We start from the raw sequence: 10,934 nt of genomic DNA, 5'->3' as shown, positions 1-10,934 counted from the left end.
CTGTGTCATTGCCATCGTGATCTAATACAAGCCGTAAAAGACAGCCCTGAGTAGGGCATGATGTTTATTTAATGCCTTTCATTGTCGATGAAGAAATAATTCTGTTATTATTAGAATAACTCATATTCACTGTTTGTAGGTACTGATTTTCAATTCTCTACTTTATTCTGTATATGCTGACTTAAGGTACGGTCACACGTCGCTACTTTTGCAGCTCTACTTTTATACTGCACCTGCAAAAGTTGCGTGTCGTGTTCACACGTAAGCCAAAGGTAGCGCGCTGCACGCTACTTTTCGTGCTGCGCAACCGGAGTGCTGCAAAAGTTGCAACTGGAGGTTGCGAGTCTGTTCACACACAAGGCGCTACTTTTGCAGCCGCAGTCATGCTACAGGTTCCCATCTCCGTGTTGACTTCTCAATATACATTTTGTGGTTATGTTCGCATTATTAAGAAACTCATGCGAAAGCTTCCTTATCTATTATTTGCTTTCCTGTCGTATCTAGTATTCAGAAATTGACATTATTTTTACTATAAAGCTTTTAAAAACGCCTATATACTTAAATGATAACCAACAGTATATTCACGTAATCAATGTTGACAACCCTCCTGTTTGGAACTACGCTACGGAAAATTAAAAAAATGAATTATATCGTCACCAATTATGCTCAGACTGTGTTGTGTATTTAATAACTGTTACAAATAATTTATTTTCATCACAGTTAACATTAAAATATATCTAAACAATAAAAGTATTATTGACACATTTGGGTGGCAACACTGGTTGCAACCGATATCCAAAATGCTGCGGCTGCAACCCTGAGAACCCTGTTCACACGTCGCTACTTTTAAGTTGCGCGCAGCATGGAAAAGTAGCGGGCAGCAGGTTAGGCAGCCTCTACTTTTCGGGTTGCACCGTTGTTCACACATCGCAGTACAAGAGTTGCGCAGTTTTTTGTACTGCAGCGCTGCAAAAGTAGCGACGTGTGATCGTACCTTTATTTGTTCACTTCACTTTAATATGACTTATGTAACAAGAATGTTACATTTTAAAATTTGCTATTGTGGACTTGTTTATTTCTAATGGTTGTTATGGACTTTTATATAATACATTTCCGTCTATGAATTGGGTTATCTTCTACTGGCTTGCAATCAAGAGGATCCAAGTGTATTTGTGAATATAATATAACCTTTTTTAATTTTGTTTTCTACGTTCGACGCTATCCAAATTTTTCGTACACTTTAGTGGTTATATTACTTAGTTATTCACGTTATGAACGTTTCTTCATGTACTAGTGCAACTGCCATATGTCCAATTTGTAAAAAAGTCTGCATATCTTCTGTTGGTGTCAATATTCACATCGGTAAAGCTCATCCGCAACAACGACGGGACAAAATCGTGAGTCAATATTATTCTCCTTCTTCTACTTCTTCCAATGATCTAGTTTTGGGACAATCATATTTCGGTCAATGTTACTTATGTCACGCCCACTATAGAGACATAGGCCAATTTTACACATATTTAGTATAACTTGTTGCTTCTTTGACAGGTTAGGTTTGGTTAGTTTAGGTTTTTGTTATAGCCTACCTTGCATATACGATTATAGCGCAACACTGGGAGTGATAAAAGTGAAATATTCGTTCAGTGGGCGTTGGATACTCTACATTCAGTCATCTAATAATCCTGTGAGAAAATCTATTCGGAAGAGGGAAGTAAATAGAAAAAATTACGAGTATGAGTTGGCGCAGTATAATTTTTATAATCAAAGAAGGAAAATAGCCCAACAAATTTTGCGAAAATCAAGCAAACAACAATGCTGCAAAATTCCTCTTAATGTTATTTCTGATCATTTTGAAGATGTCTTGTTCGGAAAATAATGTTTCACCACTGTCCAGTTTCACTCCTAATAGTGATTTACCTGACAACATTACCGTTACTGAAGACTCTTTATGGCATTAAGATTGACACGTCCCCCGGCCCGGACCGCGTTACTGTTCGTATATTAAGGCATCTCAAAACAACGAAATTCCTAACCTTATTTACCAATGCAATGCTACACTTTTCTTTTATGCCTTCTCCTCTGAAACAAGCTCGGACAGTTTTAAGGGCGGTGGTGAAAAAAATTAAAAAAACTGGAGACCGATAACCATATTTCCTGTCTTGCAAAGAATTATTGAAGGAGTGTTGGATTCAAAATTAAGAAGTTATATTGCATTAAATCAATATCCGCGAGGATTTATGGCTCTGCCTGGTACGCATATAAATTCTTCAATTGTTAATGGTTGTCTTCAATCAGCAAAAAAATCTAAAATAAATTGCTGTATCGTATTTGTTGATGTATCTAAGGCCTTCGACTCCATCGGACATGAACATATAAAAAGAGCCCTTAAGCATGCATGCATTCCGCGGAATCTCTACAATTTAATCTCTTCTTTGTTATCAGCCAATACTATTCAAATTGAATCAAATTTTCAAAAAACAAAACCTATAGCGTTAAATTGTGGCGTAACACAGGGTTCCCCATTATCACCCATATTATTTAACTTGGCAATCAATCATGTGATGCAAAATCTGACAGATTATGATATTTCTACTAAATATGGCTATGAGATCAACTACCTCATTTGTCTGCGCTAGCATTCGCTGATGACCTTGCTTTAATTGGTAGCACTAAAGCAAATGCTACATCGCTTGTTGATTTAGCTGAAAGTAGCTTAACTGAATTTGGTCTTCACATAAATCCAGCTAAAAGTAAGACAGTAGTTTTACAAAAGGGCAAGCTCTGTGCAGATGACATCTCTCTACAAGGGTCTGTTATTTCTTCGTTGCATGATAAAAATGAGCATATCCGATACCTTGGAATAGATTTCACAGACAAAATCTCCTTCAATAAAAACAAAACTATCATAAACCTATTTTCAGACTTGGATGGACTTGTCCGAACAAAATTATTAAAATCAGACCAAAAATTAAAAATCATAAACGAATATATATGGCCAGGTTTGATTTACCCTCTGCAATGTGCTCCATTACCTCAGTTATCAGATACATTCTTACGAGATCTTGACAAAATTATTAGAAGTGCTGTGAAAGAAATTATAATGCTGCCCGATGATACGCCATGTTCAATGTTATATGCAAGTAAATAAGTTCGAGGTTTGGGAATTCTTTGTGCAGAGTGGGAGGCCAGCATTCAGCATTACAACATTTGTAATCGCCTTCACCGTATTAATGATATACATCTTAACTTTGTAAGGAACCTGCACCTTGAACAGCAACTGAGTCTACGTAGATTAAACATCAACAAGTCTTCTATTGCTCCCAACACTAAAGGTCGACAATTGAGGGAGATCTTGCGGAACAGAAGTTTTGAATTATGATGTAAATTACCTCATAAGGGCAAAGGTGTTATCCTGTATTCTGAGTGCCCCAAGGCAAATTCCTAGATGTCATCAAAAGCAAATTTATCAATTTCAAAATACATTAATCCAATTAAAATGTCCAGCAATCTATCTGCGGTCAGATCTGTGCCCGGCAGAATTTTCAACACAACCCGTTGTCGCCATCCCGGCTGCAACGAGATGGAAACTCTTGGTCACGTGTTGGGGTTCTGTCGAAAAACGGAGCTGCTGCGCAACAATCAACACCATAAGGCCAGGACCGGTATTGCTGATGTCCTCAAGCGTCGTGTATGGGAAGTATACGAGGAGATCCACTGCGTTTCATCCTTAGATTCGACCAGAAGAGCAGATATTGTAGCCATCCACAGGACTCAATCTAAGGGATTAGTCCTTGATCCTACAATCTGGTTTGAGAGGGATGCCCTGCAGGCACAACACGTTGATGAGGAGAAGAAATCCATTTATGAGTCCTGCATCCCTTATCTAAGTGAGAAATATAACATTCCCACTAGTCAGTGGAGTGTTTCTGGTCTTTTGTTTGGTGCACGTGGCACGCTTCCTAAATTCACATGTGATATTTTAAAAGCACTCGGACTCCGATTTTTTGAAATTCAAAAATTTTTGTTGAATATTCTTAAGGATTCAATCCAAATATTACATTACCATTTATATTTTGGCCATAGATGATTCTGTTGGGTTTGCATTTCTTTGAATTTTTTACTAAACAATTCCTGTCTTTCTAAATTATTCTGCATCTTTATGGTCACCCTCATTGAGGGCAGATTATTTTCTTTAAATATTTATATATAACTCAACCTGATCACGAAGAGCGGCGTTTCAACCATATAAATTAGTTGGAATGCATAAAGAGTGACATATATTTCTCTAAAATTACTGCATTAATAAAATTTAAAACAATGATTATGAGACACTTCAGACATAATTCACTTGCGAGTTAAGGTGTAATATTATTTTTGGTGTGAAAATTACGTTGTTTGTATGTGTAATATCTGCCTTTATTTCGATTAAATATTGTGAAATTCTTGTATAGGTATTCATTTATGCACGATTCAATAATTTTCAGTTGCACCGGATGGATATTTAGCTATGTTGAAATTATAGGTTATGTTTACTGTCCCAGTTGTCCCTTTCTGTCTAATTTTAGTGGTCTCCAATGCCCTGCCATTCATATGGAAATATTATAGGTTATGTTTGCCATATCTTATATTCCTAAATTCGCAATTATACATTATAATTAAGCATAATGTCATGTATGATACCCCATACATTCAATTTGTGTGCATTTCCATACTACAATTTAGTATTGAATTTTTGTATTGTATGTAATTAAGAAAATTTCAAAATTTAAAAAATTCTCAATTTTTTTTTTCAATTTTTAAATTTCAAAATTTTTAAAAATTTCTCAATTTTCACAATTCTAAAGAATTTTGAAAACTTTTAAAATCTTTAAAATTTTTTCAAACTTGTCAAATTTCTTAAAAAAAATTTCAACAAATTTTTTTTAATTTCAAATTTTTCATAATTTGAAAAATATACAAAATTTTAAAGTAGGCCTATTTCTTAAAATCATTAAAAAAATGTTTAAAACTTCTCATAACTTACAAAATTCTAAAAATGTAAAAAATTTAAAAAATTCAAAATATTTTTTTAAAATTTCAACAAATTTCTAAAAACCTTCAAAAATATTTTAAAATTAAAAGGTTTTTCAATAATTTTTAAAGAGTTTTTAAAAATTTCAAAATTTTAAAAAACTTCGCAAAATCTTAAAATTCTCGTAATTCCAAAAACCTTAAAAAAAATTTAAAAATTTTAAAAGTTTCAAAAATAATTTTGATAGATTTTTTTAAGTTTTTGAGGTATTTTTCAAAATAATGAAATTCTTTAATTTTGGAAGTTTTTTTGAAATTAGGACTATTTTGAAGATTTTGAGAGATTTTTTAAAAATTTCAAATGATTGTAATTTATTAAGAATTTTTAAAATTTGTGAAAATTTAATACTTTTTCCAATTTTAATTTTTTTTTTTTCAAAATTTCGAAAATCTTCGAAGATTTTGAGAAATTTTTATAAATGTTGAGGTTTTTTAAAATTCTGAAAATTTTCAGATTTTGAGAGGTTTTTTTTTAAACTTTGTGAAAACCTTGAAAATTTGAAAGGTTTTCAAAATTTTAGAATTTTTTTTAGATTTTGAAAATTTTTTTAAATTTTTTAACAAATTTGACATTATACAAATCTGGCTTTCAGGTAGTAGCTCCCTCTGAAGCAGGTTCGAATAATTTCAAGGAAAAATTGTTCTGGGGCCGGGTATCGATCCCGGGACCCTTCGCTTAGCACACGAACGCTCTTCCGACTGAGCTACCCCAGGAACTATACACGATACCGTCACAATTTTTCTTTGTATCCACACGACTCTGGCGTCTTGTCAGCTCATGAGTCGTGTGGATACAAAGGAAAAATTGTGACGGTGTCGTGTATAGTTCCTGGGGTAGCTCAGTCGGAAGAGCGTTCGCATGCTAAGCGAAGGGTCCCGGGATCGATACCTGGCCCCAGAACAATTTTTCCTTGAAATTATTCAAACCTGCTTTACAGGGAGCTACTACCTGAAAGCCAGATTTGTATAATACATTCGTTACTGGAGGTACGTTAACAGAAATCCACAATTTAAGTCCCACAGTATTGTGTGCACTCATAGTTGAGTTCTGGCGTCTTGTCAGTTCATTTGAGTCGTGTGGATACAAAGGAAAAATTGTGACGGTGTCGTGTATAGTTCCTGGGGTAGCTCAGTCGGAAGAACGTTCGCGTGCTAAGCGAAGGGTCCCGGGATCGATACCCGGCCTTGGAACAATTTTTCCTTGAAATTATTCAAATTTGACATTTTCTTTATTTTTCAAACTTTGAGGATTTTTTGAAATTATGGGGATATTAAGATTGTGGTAATTTTTTTTTAAATCCTGAAATTTTTGCAACTTTCTGAAATATTTTCTAAATTTTGAAGTTATTTTAACTTATTAAAAAGTATTGAAGATTTTCAGAAATGTCTTGACATTTTTTAACATTTTTAAAAATAGTTCGGTTTTTTATTTTTTTTTTTTAATTTTTTTAGAAGTTCATAAATTTTGAGAAAAAAGTTTTGAAATTTTAAATATTTTTTTATGATTTTGAGAAATTCTTGAAAATCTGGAAATTTTTCAAAAAGTCTTGAAAATTTTAGAGGTTTTTTTTTTTTTAGATTTTTAAAAATTTTTTGTGTGATATGTTCTGGAATCACCCATTTCCATTTAGGAATGTCATTCACAACTGGAGCTCTGTTATATTTTGCTCAAAATTTTTTTTTAAATTTAAAAATTTTCATAAATTTGCAAAAATTTCTCAAAATCTTAAAAAATTTTCAATTTCAAAAATTTCTTCAAAATTACAATAATTTAAATTTGTTTCACAAAAATTTATTGTACTAAAAGAAAAATTGTTAAATTCGTGCACCTTTCTCTTGAAAACTGTTTAATCTACATGCCTAAAAATTTTTCATAAATTTTTGCAATATACTTACCCCACGTTCACTTGCAAAATTAGAAATCTAGCTCGATTTTATCCATTAAAAAAAATAGGGAAAATTTCAGTATATGGATTCCTCACAATTATATCTTAAAATACTAAAAATAGCAGATTTGTCTGCGTTCGTCGAATGCGCATCATCATGCTTACGAAAAGGCACTTTTTCAGTGCCAATAATTTATTTTGTGTACACAAGGTTGGAATTTTGAAGTAAAACGGAAAGGAAGGAATCCATGTTCTGAAATTTATCCATCCCAAGATAGAAACCTCATGATATTTTCAATGCAGACGAATGCAGTTTATTCTTTCATGCCAGACAAATCATGCGTTTTCGAAGGAGAAAAGTGTCAAGTAAGCAGAGAGTAACAGTGCTGGTTGCTGCTAACTCTGAAAAGCTGCCTCTGGTCGTGGTGGGAAAATCGATGCTTCAAACTTGTAAAGAACCTGCCATGTGTTTATAAGAACCAAGGCCATGCATGGATGACCAGCGATTTGTTTGTCATGTGGTTAAATGATTTGGACAACAAAATGGTGAAAGCAGAATGCAAAATTCTGTTCTTTATAGACAGCTGCCCTGCCCTGCCCAGCCTCATGGACCAAGGATCTTGAAAGTTCTCAAGCATTTTTATTGTCCTGCGATACCTACAAGACATTGACAATGGGGAATCGAAACCCGTTATACTTCTGGATGCTGTCAATTATGTCAGCATTGCATGGGCAGGAATCCAGCCCCATACCGTCATTAATTGCTTCAGAAAAGCTGAATTTAATAAGGTACGAAACGTAATTTAATTATAGTAAATTTGTATTGTGACATCTTTCTGTTATTGCAGTTACTTACTGTACTTTTTTCTTTAATTCATAGGGTTTCGATAATTCGTTGCCTGAAAGTAGTTCCCCATCTGACGTAACTGATGATGATGATGATGACGACGATGAGAACTGGGTTGCTGTGTGCGAAAAGCTGGGCAGTGTTCACTTGGGGTATTTCATTTCTGTAGACGATGGTGTTGCGACCTCAGGTATTCTTGATTTAGATGACATCACAGAAAATCATGCCTCAGTTGAAGAAGAAGAAGAAGAAGTGGATTCAGTTCAATCTGTTCCCACACGACAGGCAGCCCTTGCAGCAATGACAGCGATAAGACAATTTATCAGTGCTTGTTCTGATGATATGTCAGTGCAAATTCACATTTAAATCGTGTTGAAAATATGATTATTCATTATAAGGGTTCACACACAGGACAAACTACTATAAATTACTTTTTTTCGACAGAATTAAGTACAGTACATATTGTAAATGTTTTTTACATACAGTAATTACATAATGGAGTAATACTGTATTACCTTTCATGAATCATATATTTCAATAAAGAAAAATTCTAATAGATACTGCATGTAAGTCAAAATTAGTACACCTGCCTAATACGCGGTTTACACGTGGTCTCTTAAACAATGTCTTATCGGAGTTTAATTCTAATAGTAGGCTAATACTAATTTAAAGTGGAAGGGCAGTTGCCCCTTGCCCCCTCCTCCCAAATCGCGTGCTTTTGGTAATTATGTGTATATACAGTATACAGGGGGGTGCATAAGAAAGTATATAGTAATATAACATAGATTAAGTACAAATGAGATGCTCAGCACACAAATGGTCCAACCCACAAAATTTGCATATTGAGTTTATTGCAGAGTTCCTCATATTGTTCTCTTCAAAGTGTAAATCTGTCTAATGATCATTCCCAGTTTTTCTATGAGATTTCATCACAAATTTTGCTTGTGTATCGCATTTCGGACACTGTTACAGAGGTAAAGTGGAAATTTAATATTTTGGGTCATTTGTGAACTGAGCACCTCAAATGAGAATTACAATCAATGCCATCAATCGACAGCCAACATCAATTTAACTGCCTGATCGATCTGTTATCGATTGTAACAATCATTTGTATTACTGTATACCTATTTATACACCACTTTGTATTTTGACTTCCCTTTTAAACAACTCCCTGAACCAAGAGCTCTACACCATCCTAGTCACTAACGTGAATTAAAGTTTGCCTAATCTAGTAGGGATTTTGTTCCTTTAGTGCATAAACTGAAATTAATATATGTTATAGCATGTCGTAAGATAAAGAAAAACGAAGTAGGATCATCAAATGTACTGGCATATTTTCATCAGACATTTCTTTATTTTGTCTTAAACACTGAGTCATCGATGTAGGTGTGGACTGTGATAGCTGGCACTGTCCATCACAAAGACTGACTTACAAGTGGAGATGGAGGAAATAATTAAAATACCGATATATTGATGTTGCTATATATTGCAAACCTAATTTCGATAAACGATATATTTTGCAGAAAATATATCGGTATATCAAAACGATTAACGATATATCGCTATTCCATTAGCAAATTAATAGATACTAATGCAATAACATTTGCAGGTGTTCATTTATTACAATAAAATTACTTATATTTGAATAGCGTATTCCTTATTAGCATTGAAATGAACATAACCAGTCAAAGATTAAATGTAAAATCAAAATTATGATGGAGGTAAGATGAGCTTAAATGATACAATGGGAAAGTGTTAAGTGAACTCTATATGGGTCAGTATTTGATATTGAAACATACATTCATTCATAGTATTCTGCCCAAGGGTAGGTCTTTCACTGCAAACCCAGCATTCCCCAGTCGTTCATATTTTCTGCCTTCCTCTTTGTTTTATATATTCATTCATCCATAGTATTATGCCCAAGGGCAGATCTTTCACTGCAAACCCAGTACTCTCCAGTCTTTCCTACTTTCTACCTTCCTCTTTGTCTCCGTATATGATCCATATATCTTAATGTCGTCTATCATCTGATATCTTCTTCTGCCCCAAACTATTCTCCCGTTCACCATTTCTCCCAGTGCATCCTTCAGTAGGCAGTTACTTCTCAGCCAGTGATCCAGCCAATTCCTTTTCCGCTTTCTGATCAGTTTCAGCATCATTCTTTCTTCATCCACTCTTTCCAACACAGCTTCATTTCTTACTCTGTCCATTTCACACCCTCCATCCTTCTCCATATCTACATTTCAAATGTTTCTATTCGCTTCTCTTCACTTCCTCGTATTGTCCATGTTTTGTGCCCCATACAATGCTACACCCTTCACAAAGCACTTTACTAGTCTCTTCCTTAGTTTTCTCCAGAGGTCCGCAGAAGATGCTCCTTTTTCTATTAAAAGCTTCCTTTGCCATTGCTATTCTCCTTTTGATTTCTTGGCAATAGCTCATGTTACTGCTTATAGTACACCTCAAGTATTTGAAGCTGTCCACTTGCTCTACTGCCTCATTTAGAATTCGCTAGTTTACCTTCTTTACTTTTCTTCCTATGACCATGGTTTTCGTCTTATTTGCATTTATCTTCATTCAATACTGCTCACAGCTGTCATTTAGCTCCAGTAGCTTATCCCTTAGTATCATCTAACAACACCATATCAGCAAATCTTAAACACTTTATTCTTCCTCCTACTATCACTTCTCCCATGTTCTGAAAACATTTCTTCACTAAATCCTCCATGTAGATGTTGAACAGGGTAGGTGATAAAGGGCATCCTTGTCGTACTCTTCTCCCTATTTCACTTGCTTCTGACATTAAATTTCTTCTCCTTTGACTCGTTTCTTTTATAGGTTACTGAAAAGCCTTCTCTCTTTCCAATCACGCCAATTTTCTTTAGGATCCCCATCAGTTTATTCCAATCCACGATTCAATTATTCTAATTGTATATAGGATTCAATCCAGGACACAAATATAGGCCTAATACTCTTTTCTAGATAACGTAATCATTTTTAAATGTAAGCAAACAGTACTTGTATTCATTTTTAAATGTAAGTAAACAGTACTTAGAATGTTACAAGTTTAGCTAACTTCACAGTAACTTCCTTCTATAGTAAGTTCCCATTGCAAGTTATTGTTACACTTC

The 10,934-nt window shown here is 34.2% G+C and overlaps 1 long non-coding RNA gene across 1 annotated transcript; it reads left to right on the top strand.

Annotated features, from left to right (window-relative positions):
- The first annotated feature begins 777 nt into the window (after positions 1 to 777).
- On the top strand, positions 778 to 9,383 carry LOC138712629 (uncharacterized). The gene is made up of 3 exons (XR_011335764.1): positions 778 to 1,397; positions 7,537 to 7,745; positions 7,837 to 9,383. It is a non-coding gene; the product is annotated as an uncharacterized lncRNA (long non-coding RNA).
- The last annotated feature ends 1,551 nt before the right edge of the window (positions 9,384 to 10,934 follow it).

The sequence above is a fragment of the Periplaneta americana genome, chromosome 13 (assembly GCF_040183065.1).
Source record: "Periplaneta americana isolate PAMFEO1 chromosome 13, P.americana_PAMFEO1_priV1, whole genome shotgun sequence".
Classification (NCBI taxonomy): domain Eukaryota; kingdom Metazoa; phylum Arthropoda; class Insecta; order Blattodea; family Blattidae; genus Periplaneta; species Periplaneta americana.
Note: the sequence above shows the minus strand (reverse complement) of the source record. Positions and strands in the feature narration are given on the sequence as shown.